At 45.5% G+C, this 19992-nt stretch overlaps 1 protein-coding gene across 8 annotated transcripts in view; it reads right to left on the reverse strand.

Moving 5' to 3' along the window:
- The window catches only part of FAM110B (family with sequence similarity 110 member B), a 130858-nt gene that overhangs the window by 71898 nt on the left and 38968 nt on the right, over positions 1–19992 (reverse strand). For all 8 annotated transcript variants that reach the window (XM_082601349.1, XM_082601356.1, XM_082601354.1 and 5 more), the window contains exon 3: positions 2023–2072. The gene's annotated coding sequence lies outside the window, so the exon portion shown is untranslated. The remainder of the gene's footprint in view (positions 1–2022; positions 2073–19992) is intronic.

The raw sequence follows: 19992 nt of genomic DNA on the forward strand, positions 1-19992 counted from the left end.
GTACGTGTGTGTATGCATGTTATGTGTTTATGTGAGTATGTTTGTATTGTGTATGTGTACATGTGTATATGTGTTTGGATGTATGTGTATCTACGCATGTGTGTATTGTGTATGTATTATGTATGTGTATGTGCACGTGTGTAAGTATGGGGTGCATGTGTGTATGTATATGTGTATGTGTGTGCATGTGTATCTATGGATACATGTATATATATGCACATGTGCACATGTGTATATGCATGCATGTAAGCATGCGTGTGTATGTATGTATGTTGTGTGTATATATATGTATGTGCACATGTGTAAGCATGTGTGCATGTGTATATGTGTGTGCACATGTGCACGTGTGTATATATGTGTGTAAGTATGTGTGCACGTGTGTATGTATATGTGTGTATGTATATGTGTGTATGTACGTGTGTGTGTGTACATGTGTGTGCATGGGCACCCCCAGCCCCTCTCAGGTGCTCTACCAGCAGGCTCAGCCTTTCCTCAGCCTCAATGCTGGGCTCGTGGCAGGGGCCCTGCGAGCTGGCCGGTGCTCTCACTGAGGAGAGCCATGACCAACCGAGGGGCCAACAGAGGAGCGCAGAGCCCTCCGGGCAGCCCACAGCTGTCAGAGTGTGTTTTCAAGGTGGTGAACTCGGCCCTCAGCCATGGTGTGTACGTGGCTATAAATCAAGAGGTAATTAGATTTTGCAGCATTTAACCCCACCCTTCTGTTGCCCTCATTTAGTGGCCCGGGGTGGAAAAGAAAGGCTGACCCTTCCCACTGAAAACGTAGGCCTCTTCACTCTGGCTTGTGCTCCACCTTGGCCCCCAGAGCACCAGACAGCCCTGGAAAGCACATTGTCTCAGGGTTCAGGTTCAGTGACAACACCCTGCAAATGCACCAGGGACGGGGATGAAAAGAGTACTGGGAGAAAGGGGTCTGAACTCATCGTACTGGAGCCCACATTAACAACCACAAGCTGGAAAATGCAACAGCGGTTCAAATAAACTACGCATCAGTGTGAAAATTTAATTAACCTATCAGAAAAGCACCGAAACCTTCACAGACATGCATACACACAGGAATCTATGCAAAAGAAGCTCTCATTTGATTTTAGTCAAAGCAAACGCAGCCTTCAGTGTAAGCTATAAACATATCATCTTGGGCAATTTATAAGGGAGCCCTCGGGAGACGTGTGAATTTTGCCTTCCCAAAGATCTTAGTTTTAAAAGTGATCAAGCCCAGTGAAAATGTAATCTGATACGTAGGCTCACACAGAAATGTCAGTGTTCTCTTTTAGTGTGACCTGATGTTTTTATTTTACATTTCCACACATTATGCTTCTTATGTTAAATAAGTTTTGGTAACCTGTAGAAATTGAAATGGTACTAAAAAACATGACAACACTTAAATTTCATTTATTTTAAACCACTGGCTATTTTTCAGACGGCCTTGTCCTGAGAACTTTAAAAAGCTAGAGATATCCATTATTCCAAAATTATTTTATGACTGAACATTTTCAGTTTAAAAAACAGTTATATATTTTAGACCAGAGCTTGGCAATTTTTTTCTGTAAGGGCCAGAGCGTGAATATTTGAGGCTCTGCAGGCCACACAGTCCTCACCTCACCCCGCTACAGCTTGAAACCAGCCGCAGTCAACACTTCAATGCAGGAGTATGACTGTGTCCCAATAAAACTTTATTTACAGAACACTGACAGCTGGACGGATTTGGCCCATGGGCCATCTTTGCCAGCCTCTGATCAAGGCTAGACTAAAATAGTGTGGAATCTGGTCTCTAATGTGTACTGGAAACTGATACTTCAGAGCAAAAAAGAACTATAGAAAGCAACCCCTTGTATCCAGCTGTATAATGTTAGATGCGGCAAATGCTTCTTGAGTTTCTGAATGTTACTAATTTACAAGATTTGAAAGTCCACACAGCACATTAATGGGTGTTAATGCTGATCACAACTGGAAACAGCGTGTCCTGGGTATGATTCGAGATGGCAAAGAAAGGGTTCTACTCACAAGGGAAGGCTTCATCTGACTGGGGCTGGATCTCAACAGGCCCAAGGCACCTGAAAAAGAAAAAGTCACTTCTGTCACTTAAGAGCACAACTGAATCCCTCAGCTCCCAAAGGGCACTGGAAATGCCAGGCTTTGAAAGACACACAAAACACGGAGGAGTCGAGAAGAGCATGACGTGTCCTCAGATGACACAAAAGAATTTGTGTCCACGGGTCTAAGGACAATTAATGAAAATGTAATATTTAGATCAGGAATGGTGACTATTTAAATGCCAAAAAAGGAACATAACCCCCAGTGGGGAAAAAGAGACAAAAAAGCTAAAGTAGAGAACTGGGAGAAGAATGCCTATTCAAATGAAGTGGGCTAACACAAGACCCTCAGCAGTGCACCCACAACCAGAGGTCAGCAAAGGCTCCCGGCAGGTAGAGGCATGGCCCTGCTGGACTCCTAACATGGTAAACCATGGTGCCCATGCTAAAATGCTCACTCTCCCAGGTGACAGGGGCTTCCCTGGGCTGGCACCCTCACTATAGAAGGCAAACCACTCAAAACCCAAACTCTCAAAGTTTGACATCTGAGTCCTTTCTGGAACAAGAGAGGGTATGAATAACGATCTCAGATTGTATATCACCATCATTGGGAGTTTTTTTTAAAAAGTACTACTTTGAGAAGGTAGCTATTCAGTCCAAGATTCAATGGCCCAGGGCTTCCCTGGTGGCGCAGTGGTTGAGAGTCTGCCTGCCGATGCAGGGGACACGGGTTCGTGCCCCCCGTCCGGGAAGATCCCACATGCCGTGGAGCGGCTGGGCCCGTGAGCCATGGCCACTGAGCCTGCGTGTCCGGAGCCTGTGCTCCGCAACGGGCGAGGCCACAGCAGTGAAAGGCCTGCATACCGCAAAAAAAAAAAAAAAAAAAAAAAAAAAAGTTTCAATGGACCATCTGATAACATGGTGTAGAAAATAGAGGAAAAACAAACAAACAAACAAAAAAACAAAGAAGGACTGAGAAGGTGCTGTAAAATAATTGTTAATTTTTAAGATATATGAATAAACAGGTAACCAGTCTGAAAAAGAAAACTACCAAGTAAAACTATTATTTATATACAAACAGATGTATCCACATGTAGAGGTCTTTTGCTTTTGAGGGACACTCCCACCGTCAACCCTGACAGGCCTCCAGCTACAAATATCTCGGTAAATGCAGGTTAAAGTATGGTCCACAGACTCCTCTCAACTGCTCTGATCTTCACAGTCTCCTTCTTTTCCTATTTACTAAATCCCCGGAGTATACCCTCCTCTTCTTTATCTATTTGTTCAGTTATGTCTAAAGAAATACAGCAACTAAACCCAGCTAGCAGTGGGTCTTCTGCAAATCCTGTTTTGGAAAACCACAGCGATCGCTACTGATTCTTCAGTCATGCAGTTGAGGACCAGAGCAAGTTACAGAAACGATCTGCTTGCTCTTGTCAGCTGGGGGTGAAGAAGACTTGAGACATACACATCCGTTTGCCTTCAGGAGGAAGGGATCTGGGTGTACACTGCTCCTGGCTGAAGCTAGAATCTTCCTATCAGGACGTGGCAGGAGGACTTTCACACCCAGCTTCACTGCCCCACCTGCCAGGGTGTCATATCTAATACTGTACATTGAAACCAAAGAGAAAAAACTTTAAACTGAGCTGAAGTTTCAGAGAGGGAGAGAAAAATATTGTAAGTCAGGCCAAATATTGAACAAAAGCTTAGAATAAGACATAAGTCACTGAGACACAATAACTGAAGATATCTTCCTGGAGCACCAGGGCCCAGGTCTGAACCCCTTTTCCTGCCTCTCTTCAATCACTGTTCTCGGGACCACGTGGCTCTACGTCCCATCTATGTGTTCCCGGCTCCCACACGTCCATCTCCAGTCCATCTTCTCCCCCGACCTCCAGACTGGTATGTCCAACAGCACCTCAAGGTCTCCATGTATCTCTCTGCTCCTAGTGAGGCCCTCCCTGGCCCCCCATCTGCATTAATTTCTGTTGCTGTGTAACAAGCACCCCACTCGCTTACTATCGCAGTCTCTGTCGAGGCCCGGGCATGGCTTGGCTGGCTCCAACCTAGGCTCCGGTCTCACAAGGCTGCCATCACGGTGTGGTCTGGATGGCCTTCCTCTAAGAATCTCAGGGGCCTCCTTCCAGTTCCCATGGTTGTTAGCAGAATTCAGCCCCTTAAGGCTGGAGCACTGAGGCCCCAGTTTTCCTGCTGGCTGTGAGTGAGGGTGCCACCCTCCTCTCCTAGGGGCAGCTCACAGCCCCTTTCTCCAAGGCCAGCAGGAGAATCTCCACTCCAGTCTGCTGAGACGGAGTCTTATGCGAGGTAGCCTGGTAATCACAGCAGTGTTATCCATCACCGTCACCAGACGCTATTAGCCCTACCCACCCAACACAGGGGGCACCTCAGAACTCTTCCAGCCATGCCTCTAAGATGCTGTCCCCGACTCCCACAACATGCATATATACCGCCCGCCCCCGCCGCTTTATTTTCCTCTATAGTGCTTTTTACCATTTGAAATAACAAATACCTTATACACTTCCACATTTCTGCTTCATCTCACTGAAATATAAGCCTCACCAGGACAGAACATTTTGCCTGTTTTTGTTTACTGCTATAACCCCAGCCTGTAAAAGAATCCTGCCTGGCTCAGAGCACTTACCCACAAATATTTATTGAATGAATGAATGAGTCACTACCTAGGTTTGCCTAAAAAAACATCAGCATCTCAACATCTCCAATTCCACTGCTAAGCACAGACTTCTGCGACCTCTTTCCACTGTAGTTAGTTGCCTTACATCAGAACTTTGTTTAGTCACAAAAGATCAAGCTAAATGTTATCCTTTCCATGGTCGCAAAGCTATATAGTTTTAGTTTATTTATAGTTTTATCAGCCAACTATGTAGTGAGAATGCCACACTGAATATTTGCAAAACCACCATTTTTAAGCATACGTGAAAACAGATATGTTTAATGTCCGGTTCCCAGGCCCTGAGATGACTTCTGTTTGTTTTTTAATCTTAAAAATAATCTTCAGTCAAACAGTGGAGAAAGTAGGAAGTAAAAGCCAAGCTCCCTTTGAACAATGACTCCAAGAAAACCACGAGTATGTGACTAAGTCGGTGACTGAAAGAAGAGAGAAGTATGGTTTTCAGAGGCAGCGAACATAACTGTGAAATACACGCACTGGGTATCTGTTTTACCCCATGCGCCTGTGGTTAGCAACGTTTTTTTAGGCGATAAAAAAATGTATGCGCATAAAACAATACTCATAAACCCAACTGCAAGTTCTATAACACATTGATGACTTACCTGACGTCCGGACTAAAACCCACGCACACGTGGCCTCCGCTAAAAGTAACCGAATGCCACTCCGGTGATCGCAGGTTGTGAGAGGCAGGTTGATTGCCTGTTTCATCCTGTTGACCTTCCCCACTCTTGCTTATTTGACAAGCGCCATTACTACTAATGCAAGTCAAGGGACACAATAAATTTCTAAATCTCCCGCACCAAAGATAAATGAGCATTCATTTCTGCATTCCTCGATGGTTTCTGCTTCTGGCTTCTCTCCTCTAACCATATGTACAGTTTCCAGGTTAATCTGCCAACAACAGTGATTCTGGGAAGTCGCTCCTCTGGTTATGAACTCAGGGTGGCTCCCTATGGCCTCGCTCCTCAAGTTCACAGCCCTCTCTGGGGTCTCGCTTGTCAAGTTCCTAACCTCGGTTAGGCCTGTAGCCTGGGTCAGTCTGGTTTCTATGTTAACAGCAAGACTCTGACCACTTGACTCCGTCCTCACCTGGCCACCACTGGCCTCGGAGTGACTGGCTAAAAGAACGCAGATCAATGAATGAAAATCACAAACATCAAACCCTAAGCCCCACTGACTGCAGAGACAGTCTTTACAGGGAGGACAGACTGCTTCTCTTTCCCTTAGAAACACAGTAAGGCTAAGAAAGAAGAATGTCCATAAAACATGGTCTTCAGCATCTCAAAGTGAAGCACGATAAAGGAAAATTGAAAGTATTACGGAGGTAAATTTGGCATTTCCCAAGCATCTTTTTTTTTTTTTAGTTGTAGTTTCATTTTTTAGAAATAAGTTTATTGATTTATTTTTGGCTGTGTTGGGTCTTCATTGCTGCACGCGGGCTTTCTCTAGTTGCGGTGAGTGGGCTCTTCGTTGCGGTGCGCGGGCTTCTCATTGTAGTGGCTTCTCTTGTTGCAGAGCACGGGCTCTAGGTGCGCAGGCTCAGTAGTTGTGGCGCACAGGCTTAGTTGCTCCATGGCTTGTGGGATCTTCCCAGACCAGGGCTCGAACCCATGTCCCCTGCATTAGCAGGTGCATTCTTAACCACTGTGCCACCAGGGAAGTCCTCCCAAGCATCTTAACTGAGCTTTCTGTGGAGGCAGAATTCCAACAGGGGCCCCAGGAATTCCCAACCCCATGGGGCACAGGTCTGCACAGTCCCAGGACAGTAAACACAGTGGATCTCACTCCTGTGATTAGGAATGTTACATGTCACATTAACCTCAGCTAGGGGGTCTGTCCGGATGGATCCTTCACTCTCATGCATCCTTTAAAAGCAGAGTTTTCTCTGGCAGGTCACAAAAGAGAAAACGAAGCAACGAAGAGCTGAGGGGTCCAAGGCGATGCTGCTGTGATGTTATGACAGGGCCCGGGGCAAGGAACGGCGAGTGGTTTCTAGAAACTTCTAGGAACTGATGGCAGCCTCGGCCTCAGTCTTGCTTACAACCTGAATGAGCTTAGAAACTGATTCCTCCCCAGGGCCTCGATCTAGACCACGGCCTGGCCAACATCTTGACTGTGAGGCCCTGAGCACATCCAAGTCCAACCAGGAAGGACTTGTGACCACAGGACTCATAGGAGCTGAGAAACAGCTGTTGTTTGTGGAAATGTCATGCAGAAAACCAACACGCTTTCCTCTAAGTGCAGCCTCTGCTCACATGAAACGACATCCTAAAAGCACCTCTAGGACTGTCAACTGTCCTCATGGGTAGGAAGGTATAGCCAAAAAGACAAAGAGAAAGAAAAGCATAAGAGACGTCCAAGGAAATCTCTATCCTTCTTACAAAACCATGAAACCTGGGAACAAGTAGAGTATACAAATCTGTAACGACAGACAGTGCCTGCTCTAAAGATCATCACGTATAAGCAATACTTCTCAGAAATGTTAAAATAGGAATCGTCCCTTCCACGATATTTTACTAACATTAACATCAATAATGGCCGCATGAACATTATAATTTATTCAGGTTCCTATGACGTATATTAGGAAAGGTGTTCATCTTTTATTCATCAAAAGAATAACTGATTACCTACTATATACAGTATCCTTTGTAAGTGCTTATTGACTAATTCCAGGGAAGGCTAAGAAAAACATGCTGTCTACATATTATTACAAGAAAAAGTAAATATTAGAGGATGTTTGCCCACTGTTTTTCTTAACAGTAACCATTAATCACTAAAATACAAATGTTCTGTATTTCATTTTGCTTTTATTAGCAATCTTAATTATTTTAATTTATAGATACTTGTTTCATTTCTACTCCATGCTAGGCTCTCTGCTAGGCACTAAGAAACATAGATAGTAAGTCAGCCCCTGATTTCCAGGTACCCAGAGTCTATTAAGAGAGAGAAACAAGGCTATTAAGAATTGAAACGAGCAATTTCAATCAGTACAATATTAGTGGTATGGGGATTACGTAAGATGCAGTGCAGCCTGGGAATTATGTAATGTTCAATGCAATGGTGCTGAGTAGTCAATTAAGAAAGTGTGAATCTCCACCCATCCATCCATCCGTCTGCCCGTCCGTCCATCCATCCATCCATCCGTCCATCTAAGACTCTTACAAGTTAAACAGAAACATCTGCCCGAATTAAGGGCCATTCTGACATTTGCTGTGTGCCTAAGGACTGTGATCAACTATATTTTTTTAATGAAGGAAAACCAGCTTTTCATGAAATACGTCTACGCACTGTCGTCCACTCAAATATGAAAGGCAGCTAGCTGCCAGTTCTTAATCTGTCACAATTGAGTTTACACATTTCTCATACAACAGTCTTAGTACAACAAAACTTTACCCACCCCTGGAAAGGGAACACCGTTTTATTCGCTAACCTCTAAAGTTCTGATAGAAAGTGGTATTAAAACCACACTGACTCCCCAGAAGAAGAGTATATGAGAGTTTGGGACCTCAATCTAACCAAACATTTCACCCCTGACTCAGCAATGTAAAATGACAGTAATTGTATTCTTGGAGGGGTAGAGTCATTAAAGTAGAAAATACCACGTGTTATCGTTTATGAACACACACACGTGCATGCCTGCGCACACACACACGCACACACAGTATCTATTATACCAGTCCTGCTGGGAGGAAATGAAAATCTCAATCCCCATCACTCTACCAAGGTTTTTCTTAAGTGAGAAATTTCCCCATGATAATGCTTGTCTTATTTGGCGTTTATTTTTAAAAGGATGAGCCGTGACTTTTCATACAAGCTGTTTTCAAATTCCACCCCTTAAAATTATTCCTTAAAGAACTTTCTTAGACTCAGTCGTCAGATGTTTAACATCTGCTGTGCGCTTGACAACGTCAGGGATGCAAAACACAGTGCTTAGCCATCACAGGCATGGAAAGAACATGCTGACGGGATACAGCGCAATAGGCAGTACGTGACCCCGAGCCATCACGGAGTTTATACGTCGGCTGTAGAGATTCGGTTAATAAACACGCAAGACATTAAAAAGCAATAATACATGAAGCCACAAGAGAAGCAGAAGGGGGATACTTGCAACAGATGACCCCTGCTCTGTCCCAAAGGGCAGGCAACCCACCTGCCACGAGGTCCCGCAGCTGCTCTGTTGTGCGACTTCCCACAGGGGGTGAGAGATGGGGCCTCTTCAGTTTATGAATACCAAATTTTAGTTACTTTAACTTAGTGACTAAGGAGTAACCATTGATTCCCAACTGAAAACAAAAGTCTAAAGGCTGCTCAAAGAAGGCGCTCAGAGCCAGGCTTGGGGAGATGCCGGCACAGCACAGGGGAGCCTGGAGCCATGGTCCCACACGACGCGCCCCCAGGCCCGCCACAGACATTGCATCTGGGTGTCCTGTCTGCCCGAGGGGGATAATGAAAGGGACGGTGACCGTCTGTGGGAAGGGCACCTCGGGCCCAGCGCTGCACTAAGCGCTTGTGAGGAGTGTCACATGTAATTCTCACCAGAACCTTTCGAAGCAGGTGCCGGGAGAACAATCTAGAAATAATAACAGAATGGGGCCAGCAGGATAGGGTCGTTGTGAGGATTAAGTGACAACAATATTTTATGATCATGAGCATTCTGTCGGGCACGCGGTACTTCAAAAACGACATGTATCACCATTACTTGGCTGAGTGAAGAAACGGGTCAGGGATCTCAAGCAAAGGAAAAGAGCAGGTTTTGCAGAAGCCCTTCAAGAAGAAAGCCTTCGAGACGCCAAGTAGATCTGTACAGCTGAGAAGAGTTCCAAGGAGGAGAGCGGGAATGGCCGGGGAGGTAAATCGACTACGGCTGCAGCTGAGCGTCCAGGGTCCACATGCGTACCTTTTACCCCCATGGTCCAGGGCGGTTAGCACAAGGCTTCTAAAAATGAAGGTGACATGGGATACTATTTCACTGAGATCCACCTACAGGCAACACGGAGGGAAGACTGAAAAGGGAACAGCTAAGGACAGAGGGACTGATCGGAGGCAAAACTACGTGGTAAGAGACGATGGGGGTTCCCTTGGAACGGGAAAGGTAGAAAGCAAAGGGCAAACGTGAAAGAACAAAAATACTTAATGAGCGGATGCTCCAGGGTTTTCCAAAGATGGTTTCTTGGCAATGGAAGCTCAGTCGTACTAGAAGAACAGTGAGAGGATGCTGGCTCCGCAGAAAGATCAGGGAGCCATTCGTGACGTCGCGAATCTGTCTGGACTGGAATGTTGATGACGTGGGTCTAGCAAGGGGCATAAAGGTAGGGATAATCAATGGGGAAGCACAGGTGTGGTGTGATGTTCCTGGGCATAGGGTGAACCACTGGCCAAGCCTGAGTCCTGGGGGATGCACACCCTTAGGTCACAGGAAGTGAATGGACAGAGAGGGCAGGGAGGAGGCGAGAGACTCTGACCTAGGAGGACCGAGCGGCACGTCCCAAGGTCCTGAGGTGATGGGGAGAGGAATGAACCAAACGTGTTCCTGATTTCTAAATCGGATCAAGAGCCTCGAGAGGGCAGAGCTGAGGGAGGGCAGGAGGGGAAGGGAAGGAAGTGGGAGGAGGACCACGGACAGGACAGGGCGCGGAGAAGAAACACTTCTCCATGATGGGAGGGCGAGGGCATCAGGGCTCAGAGGGTGAGAGGAGTGAAATTAACATGGAACCTGACGTCAATATCCCCTTATAACAAAATATATTTAGCGCCACAGAAATATTCCCCACCAAACCTGCACTAAAGGAACACTTATGCTTCTATTTTTATCCTCAAACTATGAACAGAAAGTTTTCCTGAAAAGAACTTACAGGTGCTTCCGAAAGGGACAAAGAGAAAAACCACTGCAAAGTGCTGTTTGCGAAACAACCCACTGCTGACTGACTCGGTGATAACGAACTGTGCTCAAGCACTCGAGAGCCTCAGACTGGGTTGAAGGATTATTAGGCAAGTATTTAGAATCAACACTGAATTTCAACAGCACATATGTCATCCAAGGAATGTGAATCCATTAAGCTTTTATGCTAATAACTGTTCTGGAGAAGTTGAAAGAGAGGTAAGCTAAAGTTTAAATTAAGTCCTACTTTGACGTTAAAACTATTTCTTTTCAAAATTCTCACATGGGTCGCCAAGCACACTAACCTCCTCCCTGAAGAATCTACTTTTAAAAACACTAAAATCTCAATATTCATTACGCACATTAAATAGTCTCTCAAGTTTTACAAGAGAGCGGTCATTTACCAAAACAAGTATAAACTGTACAGAGACAGACTTCCTCTATTACTGTTTGATTGGAAGTTACCTCTTCACATACTTACTAAGTATCTTGCTTGATTAATGTCAATTTTGAAAGCAAAGAGAGAGAAAGGAAAAGAGGACAATCTTTACCTGCAGTCCCATGAGGTCTCCGATGTGTCTCACCAACCACTGGGACTCCGTGCCTGGAACCACATCCCAGGGCCCACAGCCTCCAGGCATAACACGAGGGGATGAGAGAGAAAAGTGCAGCCTCCAGGTCCACCCACATGAGGTTCCAGCCCATGAGTACACTCCCTCGTCCTCAAACGTCACTACGAGCGTCCTATCCAAACACAGACCATGACGCCAAAGCTCAGGTCGTTCATATTTACCTCTTCCCTACAGATCGGCTGGCACGCCTGGGCTAAGGCATGAGAATGACGTCACCACTTGGAATCCTGCAGAACGTTCAGGTCGCTGCTTCCCCCAAACGTAAAGGAGCTCATTCTTCTTGTATGGTCTTCAGTTCTCATAGCAGGGAAGTCTACCGAGTTCCCACTTTCCACCTAATTAGGTTCCCACGGGGAACACTCTTTCAGTATATTGTCTGAAAACACTCCTTGCCATCACCAATATTTTCTCTTCATGACGTCCATCCAACTTTCTTGTGCTTTGAAAGTGTGTTAACATGATGGTTGTCACCAATGTCAGCTCTAGAAATCTAAACAGGCTCCTTGGTTCAAGCCGTAAGAGCTAAGACCCTACGTACTACTCTCTCCGGCACGTGTAAGGCCACTTGGTGTTGTATATTCAATTGGACCATGATCAATCCAGGATGACCCACAGCCATCCTCTGACACACAGCACACACCCAGCACAGTCCAGCATAAGCAAGGAGATGGAGAGTTTACAACTTACAACTAGTGCCTGCCTGACTTGGCATCAATCACTTTTTTACAAAAGTGAATGTGAGCAGGTGATACACGTTGAAGACTAAGAAACGGTAAGATGTGCACGCACATCTCCTTCAAATCCCTGACCTAAGGGGTTCCCAAAGATGAGCCAGACAGGAAGAAATTATACATGTAGAAGTGGTACTGAGACATTCTGTTTATCTCAGATTCCTTAAAGGGTAACTTGCACTTAGTGAGGATTTTTGGTATATACAGTATAACAGGAAGAACACAATGCATGGAATGACAAGGCTTCAGGTTATATCTGACAGTTAAAGTCTGGGCTCCTACAACCTCTCTGTGCCCCAGTTTCCTCATCTATGAAATGGGCACTCCAGAATTGCCACAAAACAACAAATGACTTCTGAGAATCTTGAAGACTGAATTACTAATATTTTATTTTAAAGTCTACATTGTGTATTAATATATAGTAGAGACTAGTTCTGATAATTTAATTGCATAAAATATAAAAATTCGACTATAGTTAATGTGATAATGCTAATTTGGTCATCATGCCCAGGGGGTATCACATTTTACTTTTCTGATGTGAATAAGTGCTCTTAGCTGAAAGAAAAATTCTCCTTAAAGAAACGCCTGCCTTTTGGTATGACAATCTTAATACAATTTCTTTCTTTTTTCAAAAATTTTATTTATTTATTTTTGGCTGTGTTGGGTCTTTGTTGCTGTGCGTGGGCTTTCTCTAGTTGCGGCGAGCGGGGGCTACTCTTTGTTGCGGTGCGCGGGCTTGTCATTGCGGTGGCTTCTCTTGTTGCGGAGCACGTGCTCTAGGTGCACAGGCTTCAGTAGTTGTGGCACGTGGGTTCAGTAGTTGTGGCTCACAGGCTCTAGAGCACAGGCTCAGTAGTTGTGGCGCACGGGCTTAGTTGCTCCGCGGCACGTATCTTCCCGGACCAGGGCTCGAACCTGTGTCCCCTGCATCGGCAGGTGGATTCTTAACCACTGTGCCACTAGGGAAGTCCCTCTTTTTGTTTTATAAGATGAAAATACTCCTTGGTTTGTGTGCTCCACCACTGCAATGGTTTGCACAGGTGGTCATTGAATAGATGAATAAATGGATAGATGAAACTGGAATTGCATTAAAAGGCAGCATATGAAGTACAGCTGGTCATGGAAACATGCAAGACCCAGGCCTCCTGAGCACAGAGGGTACCCGGGCAAGGCAGCAAGTGGGTCAGTTCATACACTGGAGCACCCACTGGGGTCAGGCACTGCTCCAGACCCTGGGGACAGAGCTGTCAACAAACATACAAAATGCCCTCACAGCACTTATTACCTCCCAGCTGTACTTGTCAACTTCCTAACTGAACAGCAACACAGCAGCCAGGGAGAGTGTGATCACAGTGTCAGAGATGGGGACACACTGCACCCGTGATGATGTGACACACCGAGTGCTGCTCTGAGGGGCTAAGAGAGCACAATTCCATGGATTAACAACAAGGTCCTACTGTAGAGCACAGGGAACTACATTCAGTATCCTGGGATAAACCATAATGGAAAAGAATATAAAGAATAATGTATATGTATGTATAACTGAATCACTTTGTATACAGCAGAAACTAACACAAACATTGTAAATCAACTATACTTCAATAAAAAAAATTACCACCAACATATGGAAAAAGAACACATTTAAAAAAAGAGAGAGAGAGACAGAACGCAGTTCTAGTGCCCCGAACCACACATGTGGGAGACCCAGTGCTGGGTCTCCTCCTGCAATAAACGTGGCAACAGACGGCCCGCTGCACAGACCTGCACTCACCCACTTACTGTCAGATGACGATTAATGTCACCTCACTAATTTTTTTTTTTTAAACACATTATTTATTTATTTATTTATTTATTTATTTATTTATTTTTTGCGGTACGCGGGCCTCTCAATGTTGTGGCCTCTCCCATTGCGGAGCACAGGCTCCGGACACCAGGCTCAGTGGCCATGGCTCACGGGCCCAGCCGCTCTGCGGCATGTGGGATCTTCCCGGACCGGGGCACGAACCCGTGTCCCCTGCATCGGCAGGCAGACTCTCAACCACTGCGCCACCAGGGAAGCCCACCTCACTAATTTTTAAAACAACTCTTTAACAGACTATTAAACTTTGACTTTTAATGAATTAAAGCTTTTAAAAAAAGAGCTTTTTATTTTAGCCAGTTAACTCATTATTTCCTAGAACTAAGGAGTATACATGCTATAAATCCTATTTAATGTTGAACATATTTAATTCACAAAGCAGCTTGCAGGCTTCATTTCAATTCATCCACACAGTCTTTTGTCCTTGTTTTATGAGAATTTCCAAGTGCTGCCAGATTTTAACCACAGCTGGCACTTTCCTAAAGAGTGTCCGTGAATCCCTAAATTCCAACGAGTAAGTGAGTTTTGTTGGCCCGCAGCTAAACGACGGCCAAATTATTTCACACTGGCTTTTATTTTGTGATTCTATTGCGTGAGGTCTATAAGTTGCAAAATTACTAAGCTGATTATTTTGTAAGTGTAATATCCACAGCCTGGCCAACTCCCTCTACTTTAGAAATTGGCACAGGGATTTATTTTGATTCTTCGGTTGCATTCCTAGCAGTTTTACTTTCCTAGTAGCTGCTGCTTTCATACAGGAGTTTTAGTGTATGGAAGTTTGCTACATAAAATATTTATGTTTTTCATTCACACATTTTTAACTGAAAGGGAGGTTTGATGCACTAAGATGAGTTTATAAAGCATGAACTCTTTTCATAGGTACAGTATATTCATTTTCTTTGTTTTTTTTTTTTTTTTTGCGGTACGCGGGCCTCTCACTGTTGTGGCCTCTCCCGCTGCGGAGCACAGGCTCCGGACGCGCAGGCTCAGCGGCCATGGCTCACGGGCCCAGCCGCTCCGCGGCACGTGGGATCTTTCTGGACCGGGGCACGAACCCGTGTCCCCTGCATCGGCAGGCGGACTCTCAACCGCTGCGCCACCACAGAAGCCCTCATTTTCTCTATGTTCGTGAAAGTTTTCTAAACAAAGCAGACAGTGGTACAAGCTGTGTTATACCACTCATCCTTGGAGATGTCATGACCACTGTGGTCCATGTGAGTGGCACCCTAGGACCACATGCCATTCACTTGGTAAGTGTACATGGTGCCTCTGACCACCCAAATGTCTCCATGTGTACCCGTGCTGCTACAGAAAGCAATTCCCAAGTAGCACAGGCAAGGCTTTATGCAAGCCCCCCAAAGGTAGTCAGAACTGGACGAAGAGTAGTCATATTCATCAGTCCAAATACCTCCGATGAAAGGGTTCATGTATATTCGCGCAATCAAACCAAACACAAAGGAATCAGGTAGCAGTATATGAATTTTTTTTTTGGAAAGACAGAGAGGCATGTCATTTGAGAACGGAATTCTAGAGCCAGTCTGATTGGGTTCACATCCTATTTCACTACTTATCAGCTGTGTAACCTGGACAAACTATTTCACCTCTCTATGCCTCAGTTTCTTCATCTATAAAATGGGGATAAAGCAGAACTGAACCCAGAGCTGGGATGAGGATTGAATGAGGCGAAACGTATAAAGTAGCTAGAACAGGGCCTGGCAATAGTAACCACTATTTAACTATTCAGATTTGGTGTTAGTATTATTGGGTAAGAAAATCAAAGCAGGAAGAGATTAAATAACTTGTCATGGGTTTCAGAATTAGTCAGTGATTTATTCCAGAATGAAAATGAAAGCTCTTGGTTTACAAGAGTTTCCCTGAGACCACGTTTTACATTCCAACTTTTTGAAAAGGTAAAACCTACGACTTGAAGTAACACTTAGGTCTGAAAAGCAAACTCCCATGCACTTCATGGCTTTGATGATGACACAGGTCATCCCTAACGGGCCACCTGGGCTGACATTTACTGGCTGCCTCTCCTCGTGGGGAGGGGCACAGCCAGTGGACAAACAAGTCCAGTGTACGTTATCAGCCGTCGACGAGACTTCAAATCCTAGAGGAGAATCATTCTCAAAAAGCTCTTGCGTCTTGGCCGGGTGAGGCGCCTACTGTTTTCATTCATGTTTTTTAAATACCAGCCAATCCCCAGTGCGTTCAGCCCGCACCTTGGAAAATCATCTCATTCATTTCAGTGCAAACAGTGTCCCTTCCTGGCGTCCCGAGGGAGCCAGGCTTATTTCCACAATGTGAAGTGGGACAGCTAGAAATCAGAAAAGGTCCGGGTGTGTTAACCAGCGGATGCTTTTTATCCATTTCAAATTTGAAACAAGGGTCCAGGGAGATTTGATCACTGATTTTGATGCAGATTACAGCTCTTAGATAACGGAAAACAACATGCACAGGAAAGCAGCTCTTCCCTGGCACCTCCATCTAGTGCACGAGAAAAGTGCAGTCTTGCCTAGAGCACTGCACACGGGCCATGCACACACTGCCCAGCTGTTCCAAAATCGTCCAGAACACCCTCCTCTTGGACTGTTCTCCAGGGGCTGCGTTAACAACAGCTAACTAACTCCCCTCTCTTAAGAAATGAGATCGGGAGATGGCACTGAGCAAAATTTAAATTTGTAGAGTAAAAAATCCAGATAAACCAGAAGTTTAAATAAGCCAGGAACAGGTATGCTGGGTAAGACAATCTGTGTAAAAGGGCCAAAACCCAAATGGGTCACATGACATCATCTCTGAGTGACATTAGCATTTTCACCCACAGTTCTCATTACTGTTGCATTGAGCTAGAAAATGAGGAAAAAGCACCCAAACCCTGTTTCTCAACAGCTTAATAAGGATGCATATGTTCTTTTTTTTTTTTTTTTTTTTTTTCGCGGTCCGCGGGCTTCTCACTGTTGTGGCCTCTCCCGTTGCGGAGCACAGGCTCCGGACGCGCAGGCCCAGCGGCCATGGCTCACGGGCCCAGCCGCTCCACAGCATGTGGGATCTTCCCGGACCGGGGCACGAACCCGTGTCTCCTGCCTCGGCAGGCGGACTCTCAACCACTGCGCCACCAGGGAAGCCCCAAATGTTCTATTTTTAAACCAACGAACATCTGTGATTTTCAAATGTCTTCATCATAAATGTAACTAGTGTAATATCCTGGATCAAACATAGAGTATGGTATCTAAAAAGAAGGCATAACATTATTTTCAGTCTAATAGCATCACCTGTTCTAACTTACTGCTTTATTATAACAGTCAAATAAAAAATGATGTCTTATGGAAGCAGAGAAACCCGAATCAATCTCTCTTCAAGATAAATATGAGGAACCTAAGGCTTGGAGACTTTATACAGCTTATCTGAGGCCAAATCCTGCCAAGGGCTGAAGCCAGACCCCTGCTTATTCTAAACAAGAAAGACCTGGGTACCGGGAAATAAGGTCACTGTAAGTGCAGGTGGTCAGGTCCCTACAGGTTCGTCGAGTCCTGTGGCTGAAAGTGAGAGAGGGGTGATGTGTGCACACTTACCGGTCGGGTCACACCAGGAAGTGTTGTCGACCTGAAGTCCTTCCTCCACCAAAACCCCAATGCCACGTGTTTGTGACAGTCGGTGAGCACCCTGATGAGTGAACTTCCCTACCTGGCAGCAATACTCCCCAGCTCACGGCTCACCTACTGGGACTTCCTCTGACTGTGGCTTCCCCCCCACACAGGCAGAAGTGACAGAGCAGTGTCAAGTCACTCTGGGGGGCGGGGAGACACCGCATCCTGAAAGAACACTTTCATGTGTTCTGTGGTTGTTGGTTGAACTGTTACCACCAGTTAAGTGACGGGGAACACCAAAATACATAATCAGGACAGGACGTTTTAAGTTTGAGTGAAAGGGTAGAATAGGAGAAGAGTGGGAAACAGCACCATGGTTTAGAATTAAAGGGTGGTCCTGTTTCTTGCTAAAATGACCATTTCCACTTAATGTTTATTCACATGGTTAAGTTATTGTGTGGTGCCCTAGCAACTAAGATTTTCCCATTTCTAAACCTCTCTTTAGAAAAACAAAACCAAAACCATGTGCATTTGTCACTAAAATTTATTTTAGCAATAAATCCTGTGCCAACAAAGTTGCTGAAATAAGGATGACAGAGAAAGGAAAAATTGTAAGTGGACATTTAAAGCCTCATTAAAACTGAGTTTACGAAACGCTGGTCCTGATCTGAGGGAGACACTAGAGCACCTAGGGCCCGGGAGCACCTGGTCTGGGCCTCTGAGTGTGTGTCCATCAGTTTCTCTTTGAGTGTATCATTTTGGATGTTGGTGAAATGAAATGCTCAGAGAAAAGCAAACTGCTTCTGCTTGCTAGACAGTCAATAAATTGTCACAGAACACAGATGAATCCACTCTGGGGACAATAATTTGTGCCCCAATCAAGAGTAAGAAAAGGTAAATGTTTTGCAGGAAAAAAAAAAAAAGGAAAGGGACAACCCAAGGAGAGCTGAGGCAAGTCAAAGAAGACGTGACCTTCAGAGAAGGAGACAGACTTCTCTCCAGGCTGCTTGGACCACGGTTAGAGGGCAGAGCAGGACCCAGTTCTGAAATCCCTGGTGTGCTTCCCTCGGCCCAGCAGACAGGCCTGGCTGCGCAGAGTCCATGACATAGAAGTAACTTAATTACTATTTTAAAAATTGTGCAGAAAGAGTTCCAGGTAGTAAAATGCAAGACCAAGCAAACTCAATGTGAGCCCACATTGACAAGGCTTTCTCCAGGGATGGCGGGAAGTTTGAAAGGGAACAAGGAGCTGGTAACAAAGACTTCTGTGCTCATGGGGACACTGCCCGAGGTTCCCTGGGCACCCTCGGCCACTGCCAACCCACAAAGCAGGTGCTGAACACATCACATTCACTCAAATTGAGAATGACGAAAGCCTCTGCATTTTTAACCCGCCCCACTCGCAGGCGGCTCTCACAAGGAGTCATCCTCCAACCATTCCCAGGGCTCATCTTCCCTTCCTAAAGCCAGGCCAGTGGGGAGGGGTCCTGGGATCGTTCACTGTTAACACAGCCAGGTGAACTGTGCCACCAAACTGAACGTGGGTCCACTTGCCCGAGGAGCAGCAAAGCCAGTCTACTGACACCAGGGTGTGATGAAGGAAAGTACAGCGCTTGCTGTAGAGCCAAGCAAGGAGAACGGGCAGCCAGTGCTTCAAAGCCCTAAACTCCCTGACAGCTTTCAGGGAAGAGTTTTCAATGACAGGGTGAGGGAGCCAGTCACAGGGTGTGGGATCAGCTCATGCGCAATTCTCTGAATGGTTGGTGGTGAGGTAACAGGGAGGTGTTTTGGGAAACTCAACCTTCTGGTTCCAACTGGTCTGGGGTCTGGGTGTTGGTGGTCAGCATGCAGTTACTTCTTCCACCTGGTGGGAGTTTTAGTATCTGAAAAACAACTCAAGAATATGGCTCAGGATATTATCTATAAGCCCTTGAGGAGGAACTAAAGGTCCCTGACTTTGTTTTATGGCTAAACTATTATTATTTTGTCTTGCTTGACTGCTTTCCTTTGTTTCTGCATTTTTTAAACTTTCTGATTAAATGTGTTCTTTGGAACTCAGGGAAGGCCTAGGAGGCTAAAGCTTTTTTACAAATAAGAGACAGGGGGCATGGGGGGTTCTGTCCCTGGGAAGGCCCTGCAGGGTCCTGCTCGGTTTCAACTGGACCCTAATCCCAGACCCTGCAGGCAACACCCTGCAGGATTACCCCAGAAGGACACAGGGAAAATGCCAGTTCGTCAACACTAATGCAGGGCTGGTATGCTTTTTTCAGCTCCATCAGGGAACTTCTATCAGAAAACCTTAGTGGCTCTGTCGAATGTTAAATTTATAGAAATATGGGATCAGGTAACAACCCTGGCAGCTTAGATTAACTGTGCACTTCTTAAGAGCAGGAGCCCTGCCTTCTCACATGGTACTGTGGGTGCCCAGGACACGTCTGCTAAGGGAACTATTAAAGGAGCAGATGCAACCACACGGCCACTTAGGAAACTCCTGGGTGTCAGCCCTGCTCCCAGAGCCCCCAGGTGAAGCACAGCTGTCCCTTAC

The sequence above is a fragment of the Mesoplodon mirus genome (assembly GCF_964341445.2).
Source record: "Mesoplodon mirus genome assembly, chromosome: 16".
Lineage (NCBI taxonomy): Eukaryota > Metazoa > Chordata > Mammalia > Artiodactyla > Ziphiidae > Mesoplodon > Mesoplodon mirus.